Below are 14,944 nucleotides of genomic sequence, written 5' to 3'. Positions count from 1 at the left end.
GTGATCAGCCTCTGCAAGGTAAAGGTCGGTTCGCCAAACAACAACAGACCCACCCTTGTCAGCAGGTTTAATGACAAGGTTGGGGTTGGATCTGAGCGAGCGGAGTGCTGCAAGTTCAGAGGGAGGTAGGTTAAAGTGAGTGAGTGAGGGGAGCAGAGAAATTGAGACAGCTGATATCTTTGTCGGCAGTTTGCAATGAAGAGGTCCAGAAAGTGTATTAGGCCAGAGGGAGGGGTCCAGGTCGAGCGAGAAATCTGAAAACGGGAGAAAGGGTCAGCTGTGCGGGGGACGACTCCTGGCCGAAGATGTGAGCACAGAGGCGAAGGCAGCGGAAAAAGAGCTCAGCATCGTGCCGCGCTCCGAATTCATTGAGGTGGGTGTATAAGGGGATGAAGCTCAGGCCTTTGCTGAGGACTGATTGTTCGGGGTCAGAGAGGGGAATGTCAGAGGTGATGGTGAAAACTCGGCAGGGGGTGAGATTGGAAGAAGGGCTGAGATCAGAAGGACGTATAGGGGAGGAAGGTTCCAGAGGGGTGCTGGTGTCCAAGAGTTGTCTCCAGTCCAATAAGGAAGGGAGCAGTGTTGGATCTGGTTCTGGGAAATGAAGTCGGGCAAATGGAATATGTTACAGTCGGAGATCATCAAGCTAACAGTGAACACAACATAATTTGGTTTAAAGTAATTATGGAAAGAGATCAGAAAATATCGAAGGTAAAATTGCTCAATTGGGGATGAGCTAATTTCAGTGATTTAAGAAGGGGCCGAGCACAGATAGATTGGAAAAGGCGATTGCAGGGTAAAGCAGTCACGGAGCAATGGAGGGCATTCGGGGAAGAGATAGTTCAGGTGCAAACTGGGCATATTCCTTTCAAAGGAAAAGATAGAGCATCCAAAGTTATTGTGCCCTGGATGACAAAGGAAATAAAAGTTAAAATAAACAGAAAAGCGAGGCTTATGATAAATGTTAGGAGCAAGATTCAGTTAATAACCAGAAAGATTATGGAAAGTACAGGAGGGAATTGTAAAAGTTAACACGGCAGGCAAAGAGAGGTTGCAAGAAAAGATTATCAGGCAACATTAAACATTTTATAAACATAAAATGTAAGCGGTTAGCTTGGGAAAAAGTTGGGCTTTTAAGGGCCCAAAGGGAAATCTTCATGTAGAGGTAGAGAACTTTGCTAAAGTATTAAATTAATATTTTGTATCTGTCTTCACAAATGATGTGAAGGTTACACTAAGAGAGGAGAGGGAAGTTGTGGACAAGATAACAATAGATAGAGGATATACTAAAATGATTAGCATTACTAAAAGTTGCAGAGTAAAGCAATAACAGAGCAATGGAGAGCATTCAGAGATGAGATAGTTCAGGTGCAAAATAAGCAATCACAACATGCGTGGATTTTTTTGCGCAGTTAAGGCCAAGCACTCAAGGTCCTATTCCACTGTGGGCCAAGAACGGAGAGGTGCTGATCAAGGACAGAGAGGCAGTCAGTACCCACTGGAAGGAGCATTTGAGGATCTCCTCAACTAAGACTCTGTCTTTGATGTGAGTGTCCTTGACTCCATTCCACAGCATGCTATCCGCCACCACCTCGGCACAATTCCAGCCAGGCATGAGGTCATTGAAAAGGTCATTCGGCAACTAAAAAACAACAAGACCTCAGGAGCAGATAGAATCCTTGCCAAAGTACTAAAGCATGGCGGAGAAGTACTCTTGGCATGAATCCATGACCTCATCTCACTTATCTGGTATGAGGAGAGCATGCCAAGGGATCTCAGAGATGCCGTAATCATGACCACCTTCAAGAAAGGGGAGAAATCCGACTGTGGTAATTACAGAGGAGTTTCCCTTGCTGTCTGCCGCAGGGAAAGTTATCACAAGAATCCTCCTCAATCATCTCCTGCCAGTGGCTGAAGAGCTCCTCCCAGAGTTGCAATGCAGATTCTGCCCACTAAGGGGTACAACGGATATGATCTTCACCACTCGACAAATCCAAGGAAACTGTAGGGAGCAGCATCAACCTCTGTACATGGCTTTCTTTGACCTCACAAAGGCCTTCGACTCTATCAACTGTGAGGCATTATGGAGTGTCCTTCTCAAATTCGGCTGTCCTCCAAAATTTGTGACCATCCTCCGCCTGCTTGACAACAACATGCAAGCCATGATTCTTACCAATGGATCCACCACAGCCCCAATATAAGTGCAGACCGGGGTCATCAAAGGCTATGTCATCGCACCAATGCTCTTCTCAATCTTCCTCGCTACAATGCTTCATCTCACCTTTAACAAGCTCCCCGCTGGAGTGGAGTTAATCTACAGGACAAGCGAGAAACTGTTCAACCTCCAATGCCTCCAGTCCAGATTCAAGGTTGTTCCAACCTCTGTCACTGAATTACAGTATGCAGATGACGCTTGCGTTTGTGCACACTCGGAGTCCGAACTCCAAACCATCGTTAACACCTTCACTGAAGCGTACGAGAGACTCGGTCTTACATTAAACACCAGTAAGACAAAAGTCCTCTACCAACCTGCCCCTGCCACACAGTACTGCTCCCCGGTTATCAAGATCCACGATGAGACCTTGGATAATGTGGGCCACTTGCATACCTTGGGAGCCTACTATCAGCAAGGACAGACTTCAATGATGAAGTCCAACACCATTTTCAGTGTACCAGTGCAGCCTTCGGCCACCTGAGGAAAAGAATGTTCAAAGAGCAGGATCTCAAACCTGGCACCAAGCTCATGGTCTACAGAGCAGTAGCGATACCTGCCCTCCTATATGCTTCAGAGACATGGACTATGTACAGAAGACACCACAAAGCATTGGAGAAGAACCACCAATGCTGCCTCCACAAAATCCTGCATATCCATTGGCAAGATAGGCGCACCAACATCAGCCTTCTCTCTCAGGCCAACATCCCCAGCATCGAGACATTGAGCACGCTCGATCAGCTTAGATGGGCAGGCAGTATTGTCCATAAGTCCAATACTAGACTCCCGAAACAAGCACTTTACTCCGAGCTACGTCACAGCAGACGAGTCCCAGGAGGGCAGAGAAAACGCTTCAAGGACACCCTCAAAGCCTCCTTGAAAAAATGCAACATCCCCACCACTCAAAGTGGAGAAGAAGCTTCCGACATTTTGAGTCTCTTCGCCGGAGCACGCGAAAGCCAAGTACACACAGCGGAAGGAGCGTACGACAGATCAAGCACCCCACCCACCCGTCCCTCAAACCACCACCTGCCTCACCTGTGACAGAGACTGTAGATCCCGTATTAGTCGCATCAGTCACCTTAGAACTCATTTTAGTGAGGAAGCAATTCATCCTCGACTCCGGGGGATTGCCTAAGAAGAAGAAAGTCACCTGGTCCAGATGATCATTTTCAGTGATTTTAAATCAGGTTACTCACAGGTAACTGGAGACTCTTATTAAAAATGCTTATTTTTTGTAATAAATCCATTTTCAGCTGTATTGATAAAGATGAACCAGGTTACCAATCTTAAATGCATCAATGAGTATTTTCCAGAAAAAAAATGAAATTATTATATTCACAAAGGAAGCGGATGATGTAAAGGTTACACTAAAAGAGGAATGAGAAGTTATCGACAGGATAGTAATAGATAGAGAAGATGTACTAAAATGATTAGCATTACTGAAAGTTGGTAAGTCAGCTGGTCCAGATGAAATGCATCCTAGGTTCCTGAAAGAAGCAAAGGTAGAAATAGCAGATGTATTGGTCACAATCTTTCAATCCGCATTGCATACAGGAGTTGTATCAGCTGATGCATCTGTTAGTTGAATACAGCAGTTAGTTGTATCTGTTCATGACAGCACTGGTAGCAGTGATCAGCGCACAGTCCTTGTGGAGACCAAGACCCGTCTTCACACTGAAGACACTCTCCATCATGTTGTATGGAACCACCACCGTGCTAAATGGGATAGATTCAGAACAGATCTAGCAGAACTGGCCATCAGCAGCAGCAGAATTGTATTCCACCACAATCTGTAACCTCATGGCCTGGAACGTGTTATGCTCCTCCTGTACTATGTGGGAAGTCAGAGACGTTTCCAGTGTCCCTGACAACTACATGTACGGGAAGTGCATCCGCCTGCAGCACCTGACAGACCGCATTGCGGCACTGGAACTGTGGGTGGATTTACTCTGGAGCATCCATGATGCTGAGATTGACATGAATAGCATGTTTAGTGAGTTGGCCACACCGCAGGAAAAGGGTACACAGCCAGAAAGGGGATGGGTGACCAACAGGAAGAGCAGTGGAAGGAAGGGTACAGGGGTCCCCGGCGGTCATCCCACTGAAAAACAGATACACCGCTTTGGGTACTGTTGAGGGGATGACTCATCAGGGAAGAGCAGCAGCAGCCAAGTTCATGGCACCGTGGGTGGCTCTGCTGCACAAGAGGGCAGGAAAAAGATTGCGAGAGCTATAGTGGTAGGGGATTCTATTGTAAGGGGAATAGATAGACGTTTCTGCAGCCGCAACCGAGACTCCAGGATGGTATGTTGCCTCCCTGGTGCAAGGGTCAAGGATGTCTCGGAGCGGGTGCAGGACATTTTGAAGAGGGAGGGTGAACAGCCAGTTGTCGTGGTGCATATAGGTACCAAAGATATAGGTAAAAAACGGGATGAGGTTCTACAAGATGAATTTAGGGAGCTAGGAGCTAAATTAAAAAGTAGGACCTCAAAAGTAGTAATCTCAGGATTGCTACCAGTGCTATGTTCTAGTCAGAGTAGGAATCGCAGGATAGCTCAGATGAACATGTGGCTTCAGGAGTGGTGCAGAAGGGAGGGCTTCAAATTCCTGCGACATTGGAACCGGTACTGGGGGAGGTGGAACCAGTACAAACCGGACGGTCTACACCTGGGCAGGACCGGAACCAATGTATTCGGGGGAGTGTTTGCGAGTGCTGTTGGGGAGGAGTTAAAATAATATGGCAGGGGGATGGGAACCTATGCAGGGAGACAGAGGGAAGTAGAATGGGGACAGAAGCAAAAGACAGAAAGAAGTAAAATTGGAGGGCAGAGAAACCCAAGGCAAAAATCAAAAAGGGCCAAATTACAGCAAAATTCTAAAGGGGCAAAGTGTGTTAAAAAGACAAGCCTGAAGGCTCTGTGCCTCAATGCGAGGAGTATTCGGAATAAGGTGGACGAATTAACTGCGCAGATAGCAGTTAACGGATATGATGTAATTGGCATCACGGAGACATGGCTCCAGGGTGATCAAGGCTGGGAACTCAACATCAATGGGTATTCAACATTTAGGAAGGATAGATAGAAAGGAAAAGAGGTGGGGTGGCGTTGCTGGTTAAAGAGGAAATTAACACAATAGTAAGGAAGGACATTAGCTTGGATGATGTGGAATCGGTATGGGTGCAGCTACGGAATACCAAAGGGCAGAAAACGCTTGTGGGAGTTGTGTACAGACCACCAAACAGTAGTAGTGAGGTTGGGGACAGCATCAAACAAGAAATTAGGGGTGTGTGCAATAAAGGTACAGTAGTTATCATGGGCGACTTTAATCTATATAAAGATTGGGCAAACCAAACTGGTAGCAATGTGGCAGAGGAGGATTTCCTAGAGTGTATTAGGGATGGTTTTCAAGACCAATATGTCAAGGAACCAACTAGAGTGTTGGCCATTCTAGACTGGGTGATGTGTAATGAGACAGGACTAATTAGCAAAAAGTGGAACTAGGCCCAAAATATCGCCGGAAAAATAGACCCCCAAGTTTCCACTTTGATTGCTGAGATGATCGCCCAAATGATCGCCCATACAAAGCCCAAGTTTCAGCACTTAGCATGCACTTCGCTGGGCCGATGCAAGGCCCAAAAGAGTGCTCAAAAATAGTTGCTTTTTCAGGGCCTGAGAGAGGGAAATGGGCACTACGGACACCATTTTTAGCCTCTGAGGAAGGTTGGAGAATTGTTCTGAGTTATTTCGAGAGTGAAATTGATGCAAATTGTACTCAGAAATTTGGGACAGGGAATATAAATAGGTATTATCACCTTATTTATGCATATATTGGAATTATTTATTAAATAGCTTTTACATAGTGAAATTATTTAATGATATTCCTTGGGGAAATAGAATAAACAAACAAATCTGCATGAAGACCTGCACGTTGTAAAACTTATGTAAGTAAGAGAGAAGGTTCAAAAGTTGTAGAAAAATTATTTTTTATTAACAAAGAAAGAACTAATGAACAACACCCTCCCTCCAACCCCCCACCCCCTGCACCAACCCACCCTTCCCTCAAAATCCCCAAAACTTTACAAGAATTAAAAATGAACATTTTACAGAACAAGTGGCCATTTAAGTAATGATAACAAGTGACCATTTCAGTCATAACAAAAAGTGACCATTTCAGTCATGCCAACACGTGACCATTTCAGTTATGCCAACAAGTGACCATTTCAGAAAGAATGGAAAGGGAACAGTTAAGTAATGATAACAAGTGAACAAGTGAACATTTAATTGTTGAATACAATTGGCCAATTTAGTTCCAATAACAATAACAAAAGGATAATAAATTAGTAATAACAAGTGAACATTTTAAAACAGGTGAACTATTGAGAAGCACTCCCCGCTCCCTACCTGCAGCCACGTTTCCCTCCAGATCCTATCCCACCCCGTGTTCGCACCCCACCCGCCCGTTTTGGTCTACGCAAACCAACACCAAGACATCGTGCAGAGTGGGGTGTCAAGACTTCCTGCCGTGGTGGAGATGACGGAGAGGAAACGGAAGCCTGAGGCTCCACTTCCAAGTCCGGAGGAACTGTGTCCTCCGTACTCGCTTGCGTGCTAGGGGTCTTGCTGGGAGCAGACATGACACCTTGGGGTGCAGCGCCGAATCCAGCCAGCAACGCATGCCGTAGGGCATTGGTTGCGGCTATCTGCTGCCGAATCGCCTCCAACGTCTCCCGAGCAGTCTGTGACTGCTCAGAAGACCAGTTCGAACTCGCTCCAGGATGCTGTAAACTTGCTCCAGTTCACAGAGAACTGACTCCAATTCGCAGAGAATCCCGCGAACCCCTGGATAAGGTCGCGACCAATCACAACCGTCTCCCTGCACAGGGAAATCAAGCTCTCTGTCTGGCCCTCCATGGTATCGCAGGAATCGCAGGATAGCGCAGATGAATACGTGGCTTGAGCAGTGGTGCAGCAGGGAGGGATTCAAATTCCTGGGGCATTGGAACCGGTTCTGGGGGAGGTGGGACCAGTACAAACCGGACGGTCTGCACCTGGGCAGGACCGGAACCAATGTCCTAGGGGGAGTGTTTGCTAGTGCTGTTGGGGAGGAGTTAAACTAATATTGCAGGGGGATGGGAACCTATGCAGGGAGACAGAGGGAGACAAAAATGAGGCAAAAGCAAAAGACAGAAAGGAGATGAGGAAAAGTGGAGGGCAGAGAAACCCAAGGCAAAGAACAAAAAGGCCCATTGTACAGCAAAATTCTAAAAGGACAAAGGGTGTTAAAAAAGCAAGCCTGAAGGCTTTGTGTCTTAATGCAAGGAGTATCCGCAATAAGGTGGATGAATTAACTGTGCAAATAGATGTTAACAAATATGATGTGATTGGGATTACGGAGACGTGGCTCCAGGATGATCAGGGCTGGGAACTCAACATCCAGGGTATTCAACATTCAGGAAGGATAGAATAAAAGGAAAAGGAGGTGGGGTAGCATTGCTGGTTAAAGAGGAGATTAATGCAATAGTTAGGAAAGACATTAGCTTGGATGATGTGGAATCTATATGGGTAGAGCTGCAGAACACTAAAGGGCAAAAAACGTTAGTGGGAGTTGTGTACTGACCTCCAAACAGTAGTAGTGATGTTGGGGAGGGCATCAAACAGGAAATTAGGAGTGCATGCAATAAAGGTGCAGCAGTTATAATGGGTGACTTTAATATGCATATAGATTGCGCTAGCCAAACTGGAAGCAATACGGTGGAGGAGGATTTCCTGGAGTGTATAAGGGATGGTTTTCGAGACCAATATGTCGAGGAACCAACTAGGGGGGAGGCCATCTTAGACTGGGTGTTGTGTAATGAGAGAGGATTAATTAACAATCTCATTGTGCGAGGCCCCTTGGGGAAGAGTGACCATAATATGGTGGAATTCTGCATTAGGATGGAGAATGAAACAGTTAATTCAGAGACCATGGTCCAGAACTTAAAGAAGGGTAACTTTGAAGGTATGAGGCGTGAATTGGCTGGGATAGATTGGCGAATAATACTTAAGGGGTTGACTGTGGATGGGCAATGGCAGACATTTAGAGACCGCATGGATGAATTACAACAATTGTACATTCCTGTCTGGCGTAAAAATAAAAAAGGGAAGGTGGCTCAACCGTGGCTATCTAGGGAAATCAGGGATAGTATTAAAGCCAAGGAAGTGGCATACAAATTGGCCAGAAATAGCAGTGAACCTGGGGACTGGGAGAAATTTAGAATTCAGCAGAGGAGGACAAAGGGTTTGATTAGGGCAGGGAAAATGGAGTACGAGAAGAAGCTTGCAGGGAACATTAAGGCGGATTGCAAAAGTTTCTATAGGTATGTAAAGAGAAAAAGGTTAGTAAAGACAAACATAGGTGCCCTGCAGTCAGAATCAGGGGAAGTCATAACGGGGAACAAAGAAATGGCAGACCAATTAAACAAGTACTTTGATTCGGTATTCACTAAGGAGGACACAAATAACCTTCCGGATATAAAAGGGGTCAGAGGGTCTAGTAAGGAGGAGGAACTGAGGGAAATCTTTATTAGTCGGGAAATTGTGTTGGGGAAATTGATGGGATTGAAGGCCGATAAATCCCCAGGGCCTGATGGACTGCATCCCAGAGTACTTAAGGAGGTGGCCTTGGAAATAGCGGATGCATTGACATTCCATTGACTCTGGATCAGTTCCTATCGAGTGGAGGGTAGCCAATGTAACCCCACTTTTTAAAAAAGGAGGGAGAGAGAAAGCAGGGAATTATAGACCAGTCAGCCTGACCTCAGTAGTAGGTAAAATGATGGAATCAATTATTAAGGATGTCATAGCAGCGCATTTGGAAAATGGTGACATGATAGGTCCAAGTCAGCATGGATTTGTGAAAGGGAGATCATGCTTGACAAATCTTCTGGAATTTTTTGAGGATGTTTCCAGTAAAGTGGACAAAGGAGAACCAGTTGATGTGGTATATTTGGACTTTCAGAAGGCTTTCGACAAGGTCCCACACAGGAGATTAATGTGCAAAGTTAAAGCACATGGGATTGGGGGTAGTGTGCTGACGTGGATTGAGAACTGGTTGTCAGACAGGAAGCAAAGAGTAGGAGTAAATGGGTACTTTTCAGAATGGCAGGCAGTGACTAGTGGGGTACCGCAAGGTTCTGTGCTGGGGCCCCAGCTGTTTACATTGTACATTAATGATTTAGACAAGGGGATTAAATGTAGTATCTCCAAATTTGCAGATGACACTAAGTTGGGTGGCAGTGTGAGCTGCGAGGAGGATGCTATGAGGCTGCAGAGTGACTTGGATAGGTTAGGTGAGTGGGCAAATGCGTGGTAGATGAAGTATAATGTGGATAAATGTGAGGTTATCCACTTTGGTGGTAAAAACAGAGAGACAGACTATTATCTGAATGGTGACAGATTAGGAAAAGGGAAGGTGCAACGAGACCTGGGTGTCATGGTACATCAGTCATTGAAGGTTAGCATGCAGGTACAGCAGGCGGTTAAGAAAGCAAATGACATGTTGGCCTTCATAGCGAGGGGATTTGAGTACAGGGGCAGGGAGGTGTTGCTACAGTTGTACAGGGCCTTGGTGAGGCCACATCTGGAGTATTGTGTACAGTTTTGGTCTCCTAACTTGAGGAAGGACATTCTTGCTATTGAGGGAGTGCAGCGAACATTCACCAGACTGATTCCCGGGATGGTGGGACTGACCTATCAAGAAAGACTGGATCAACTGGGCTTGTATTCACTGGAGTTGAGAAGAGTGAGAGGGGACCTCATAGAAACGTTTAAAATTCTGACGGGTTTGGACAGGTTGGATGCAGGAAGAATGTTCCCAATGTTGGGGAAGTCCAGAACCAGGGGTCACAGTCTAAGGATAAGGGGTAAGCCATTTAGGACCGAGATGAGGAGAAACCTCTTCACCCAGAGAGTGGTGAACCTGTGGAATTCTCTACCACAGAAAGTCGTTGAGGCCAATTCACTAAATATATTCAAAAGGGAGTTAGATGAAGTCCTTACTACTAGGGGGATCAAGGGGTATGGCGAGAAAGCAGGAATGGGGTACTGAAGTTTTATGTTCAGCCATGAACTCATTGAATGGCGGTGCAGGCTAGAAGGGCTGAATGGCCTGCTCCTGCACCTATTTTCTATGTTTCTATGTTTCTATGGTAGGCGGTTGCTCGCCACACTGACCGGACCTCCGTGGGGTCGGCGTTTGCAATATGATGCGCCTTGGCGTCGCCACCTGCACACCGCTTGGTCCCAGTGCTTCTTCCATCTCAACTGGGATGGCCGCAGGTTGTTCCCCTCCCACAAAAATCTCTTCTTCTTCTTCCGTCTCGTCAATCTCCTCCTCCTCCTGCTGATATACCACAGCAGCAGGAGTACATAGTGGCTCCCGTTCCTCCTCAGTCTCCTGCGATCTCGGCGAAGTTTCAGTGGTGGTGGCAGTGGATTCCACCGACTCGACGACCACTTGGCCTTTAATTTGATAAACAACGTTTAACAATTCAAATCATTACATTACAATTTTTCTCCAACTGAATACATTGCAATGCTTTCCATTACCCCATATGCACAAGTGATCACAAGCTTTAACATGACCTAACATGACCTCATTCGAAGATCTATAGTACATCACAATTATATATCAGATTATATTATAATTGCATAACATTACATGCTTAACTACGATATTTTCAATATTTACTAATGATTCACACATTGCACAATGCACATTTTTCATTGGTCACATGTCTCAAGGGTGGGTTCGGCCACACCGCGGGATGTGACCGAACGGCTTTCTGGCCCCACCAAGGACACCACGAGCTCCTCGTACTGGCTTAGTGTGTGCATCATGGCAGCACCCCCACCCGTCCTCCGTTGCTCCCGATTAATCACTGAAATCGTTTTCTGTAAATGATATATAACATTGCATGGCATAAGCAAATGGATCAGACAATTTAAGACATTGAAGACTGACAGATTTAAATGCTCTATTACAATTAGCATTACGTTGCATATTTAACACTACAACATTTAACTTTATGCTGGGTTGCGTAAAATTTCGTTATGTTTAAATGTAACCCAATAACATTGCAGATTCTAGTTACTATTTAGATCATTAAATAATACATACATATAAATTTCAACTTACTTTCGCAGCTGCCAGTAGGCTGTTCCACTGTTTGCAGCACTGGTCCGGTGTGTGCGTTTCATTGGAGGCCGATGTGACTACGTTGGCTATTTCAGACCAATTCCTGCGATATGCATGGGGTGGAGGTTTTCCCTGCCCACCCCGTGTCAGATACTCCCACCTGGAGCTGATAGCATTTACGAGGGCCTCATTTGCCTTTTCGCTGAAGGGTTTGGCTCTTCTCTTTCCTGCACCTCCCTCCATTCTTTAAATTTATCTGTAATTTGAATAAGACTTTCTAACCTGCTTCCTTTGTCCTCTCTCTCTCTCTCTCTCTCTCTCTCTCTCTCCCAGACCCACCCAGAGCTTCTGAGCATGTGTGAAGACCCTTGACCTCTCAAAACATGGGACGAAGCATCAACCTGAAAAAAAAATCAAGCTGCACATGCGCAGTAATGCGTTGCTAGGGAAGTTTTTTTTCATTCACTTCCATTTTCTTTGGGCGATCAGGAGATCGCCGAGAAATAACATCGCCCATTTGACATCGCTGGGCTAAGGCCGAGTGGAAAATCGCAACAAAAAAAAATGGGTCTTGAGCTGGCGATCAGCACGGGCGATAGGTCCCGCATCGCTGGAACAAGGCCCATTTTTTTCGGCCTTAGCCTGAAAGTGGAAAGTCCAGCCCTTACTGCGCAGCATTTAGTCGTCCAGAATCACTCAGTTTTTTAAAATCCCCAAGCCCAGCTTCGGTGCCTCAGTCAGCTGCCTGCTCTTCCCTTCCCTTTCCTTGCTGGCCCACTTACCTCAATGAACACCAACACCAACACCTACAAAAAACCCACATATATGCACACAAACAAACCCAGAGATCGGCGATAAAGTGGAGGATAAAGTTAAGGAGAAATGCCGACCCTTACCCACGATCCTACTCCCGGCGCCAGTCCGTGTGTAAGCCACGAGCAGAGCCTGACTGGTGGAAGCGGCAGCCTCCTTGCACCGAGACAACCCCCCTGAGACCGGGGGGAGCGGAAAATGTCGGCTCAGCCGGTGCTGCAGCTTTCAGAGCATGTGCAACTCAGGCAAGGAGAGGCGGTCTCGGCAGCGAGGAACGTGTGTCGAACCACAGCACCAGCCAGTGTGTAAAACCTCCAGCTGGCCAGGGCAAGGCTGACAAGATTTGTCATCCAAAATGCACCACAATTTTATTTTTCAATGGACACCACCCACGCCTGGACTGATGCCAGACCAGGGATGTTTCCGGACTAAAGGTCCCAGATCTGTACTGACATCTACCCGACAATACGGAAAACTGCCCAGGTATGTGCTGTCCACAAAAAGCAGAACAAATCCAATCCGGCCAATTACCGCCCCATCAGTCTACTCTCAATCATCAGCAAAGTGATGGAAGGTGTCGTCGTCAGTGCCATAAAATGGCACTTCCTCACCAATGACCTGCTCACCGATGCTCAGTTTGGGTTCCATCAGAACTGCTCGGCTCCAGACCTCATTACAGCTTTGGTCTAAACATGGACAAAAGAGCTGAATTCCAGAGGTGAGGTGAGAGTGACGGCCCTTGACATCAAGGCAGCATTTGACCAAGTGTGGCGTCAAGGAGCCCTAGTAAAATTTAAGTCAAAAGGAATCAGGGGGCAAACTCTCCACAGGCTGGAGTCATACCTAGCACAAAGGAAGATGGCTGTGATGGTTGGAGGTCAATCATCCCAGCCCCAGGCATCGCTGCAGGAGTTGTCCAGGGCAGTGTCCTAGGCCCAACCATCTTCAGCTGCTTCAACAATGACATTTCCTCCATCATAAGGTCAGAAATGGGGATGTACGCTGATGATTGCACAATGTTCAGTTCCATATGCAACTCCTCAGAAAATGATGCAGTCAATGCCAGCATGCAGCAAGACCTGGATAACATTCAGGCTTGGGCTGATAAGTGGCAAGTAACATTCGCATCACACAAGTGACAGGCTATGACCATCTTCAACAGGCGAGAGTCTAACTATCTCCCCTTGATTTTCAACAGCATTACCATCGCCGAATCCCTCACCATCAACATCCTGGGGTCACCACTGACCAGAGACTTAGGTCCAGCCACATAAATACCGTGGCAATAAGAGCAGGTCAGAGGCTGAGTATTCTGTGACGAGTATCTCATCTCCTGACTCCCCAAAGCCTTTCCACCATCTACAAGGCACAAGTCAGGAGTGTGATGGAATACTCTCGACTTGCCTGGATGAGTGCAGCTCCTGAAGAAGCTCGGCATCATCAAGGACAAAGAAGCCCACTTGATTGGCACCCCATCCACTACCTTCAACATTCACTCCCTCTACCACTGGCACACCGTAGCTGCAGTGTGAACCATCTACAAAATGAACAGTAGCAGCTCGCCAAGGCTTCTTCGGCAGCATCGCTCAAACCCGCAACCTTTAACATCTAGAAGGACAAGGGCAGCAGGTGCATAGGAACACGATCGCCTGCAAGTTCCCCTCCAAGTTACACATCATCCTGAGTTGGAAATATGTCACTGTTCCTTCATCGTTGTAGGTCCAAATCTTGGAACTCCCTCCCTAACAGCACTGTGGGAAGACTGCAGCGGTTCAAGAAAGCAGCTCACCACCACCTTCTCAAGGGCAATTAGGGATGGACGATAAATGCTGCCTTGCCAGTGACGCCCACACCACGGAACAAATTTTTTAAAAAGCTGTGCCGGAGGCCTGAATGGTTGCGAATGTTATTCCACTATTCAAGAAAGGAGAGAGGGATAAATCAGAAACTACAGGCCAGTCAGCCTAACGTCGATGGTGAAGTTATTGGAAATTATTATGAGGGGAAAAATGAACTTTAATTTCGAAAGGCATGGGTTAATCTGGGCACCACACCTTAGGAAGGATATATTGGCCTTGGAGGAAGTGCAGCATAGTTTTACCAGAATGATACCCAGACTCCATGGGTTAAATTATGAGGAAAAATTACACAAACTACAACAGTTACAGCATTACAACAGTGGCTACACTCCAAAAGAACTTCATTGGCTGTAAAGCGCTTTGAGATGTCCAGTGGTTGTGAAAGGCGCTATATATATATATATATAAGTCTTTCTTTCTTTTCAAACTCGGGTTGTATTGTCTGCGATTTAGAAGGTTAAGGGGTGATTTGATCAAAGTTTTCAAGATATTTAGGGGATCAGAGAGCATAAATAGAGAGAAACTATTTCCGTTGGTTGGTGAGTCTAAGACTAGGGAGCATAGTTTAAAAATTAGAGCCAGACCTTTCAGGAATGAAGTTAGGCAACATTTCTACACACAAAGGGTGGTAAAAGTTTGGAACTCGCCTCCGCAAATGGCAATTGATGCTTGATCAATTGTTAATTTTAAATCTGAGGTTGATTGATTTTTGTTAACGAAAGACATTAACGTATAAGGGGCAAAGACGGTATATGGAGTTATATCGCCGATCAGCCATGATCTCATTAAACGGTGGAACAGGCACATCTTGTCTAATTAACGATTGAAATCTTTAATGAGGTAAAAGAACAGGTTGATCAAGGTAGTGCTGTAGATGCTGCAT

Source organism: Pristiophorus japonicus, chromosome 3 (assembly GCF_044704955.1).
Source record: "Pristiophorus japonicus isolate sPriJap1 chromosome 3, sPriJap1.hap1, whole genome shotgun sequence".
Taxonomy (NCBI): domain Eukaryota; kingdom Metazoa; phylum Chordata; class Chondrichthyes; family Pristiophoridae; genus Pristiophorus; species Pristiophorus japonicus.
This window is presented reverse-complemented; position numbering follows the sequence as displayed.